The sequence below is a fragment of the Gymnodraco acuticeps genome, unplaced genomic scaffold (genome assembly GCF_902827175.1).
Source record: "Gymnodraco acuticeps unplaced genomic scaffold, fGymAcu1.1, whole genome shotgun sequence".
In the NCBI taxonomy this organism is placed as follows: domain Eukaryota; kingdom Metazoa; phylum Chordata; class Actinopteri; order Perciformes; family Bathydraconidae; genus Gymnodraco; species Gymnodraco acuticeps.
The window spans coordinates 297,465-298,327 of NW_022990701.1; the positions used below are offsets into that span (position 1 = coordinate 297,465).

The 863-nt window shown below is 41.6% G+C and overlaps 1 long non-coding RNA gene across 1 annotated transcript; it reads left to right on the forward strand.

The window, feature by feature from the left end:
* Positions 1–216: 216 nt before the first annotated feature.
* On the forward strand, positions 217–863 carry LOC117556068. The gene is made up of 3 exons (XR_004570491.1): positions 217–277; positions 538–700; positions 800–863. It is a non-coding gene; the product is annotated as an uncharacterized LOC117556068 (long non-coding RNA).

An 863-nucleotide genomic window follows, 5' to 3' on the forward strand; every position in this document is an offset into this window, starting at 1 on the left:
GCCACTGGATTTCTTGAACAGCTTTTAGTCATAATGTCATCTCTACACATGTCTAAATGATTGTTTTTTTGTTCCTGTTGTGCCAGCTGGAGATTTGTACTACACATACAAGGACAATGAGAGGATGGTTGTGTGCACCAAGGACCAAATTATCAATGTCCTGAAGGAGTGCCATGATAACCTGGGTTCCGGAGGTCATGCAGGGAGAAGGCGCACCACCGAGAAGGTTTTGGCAACGTACCACTGGTCCACTATGCGGGAGGACGTGAAGAAATGGGTGGGAGTTTTTGACTGACTGACTGATTATTGATCTACAGAAATGTGTTGTATGTGTACATTGAAACAGAGTGAGACATGTGTGGATCTCATTGGCCCACTTCCCTCCACTGCTAAGGGCAAAAGGTACTATCATGATGGGCTGAAGCATGTGTAACCTCCTTTAAAGGTTCTAAACGTGAAGAATCTGGTTTAAAAAGAAAGGAAATCATTTACAGTGATTCTGTATGTATTTACAACATTCTGCATTTTATATTGCAGATACATTCTAACAGCGACTGATCTGTTCACGAAGTGGGTGGTAGCAAAAACGCTCTACCACAAAACAGCTGTTGAGGTCTCAAAAAAGATTGTAAATATTCTTCTCGATTTCGGTCTTGTCGAGAAGATCATTACCGACCAAGGACGGGAATTTGTCAATGAGGTACAATAATCTATCTAATACAGTGTATGTGTTATGTGTAACAATGTAATACGATTTTTCAGGTAATTTGGTAATTGGTGTACACTAAACCATCTGCAGGTCAACCGTGGTGTTTTTGATGCACTGGGTGTAAAACACTGCATCACTTCAGCGTACCATCCCC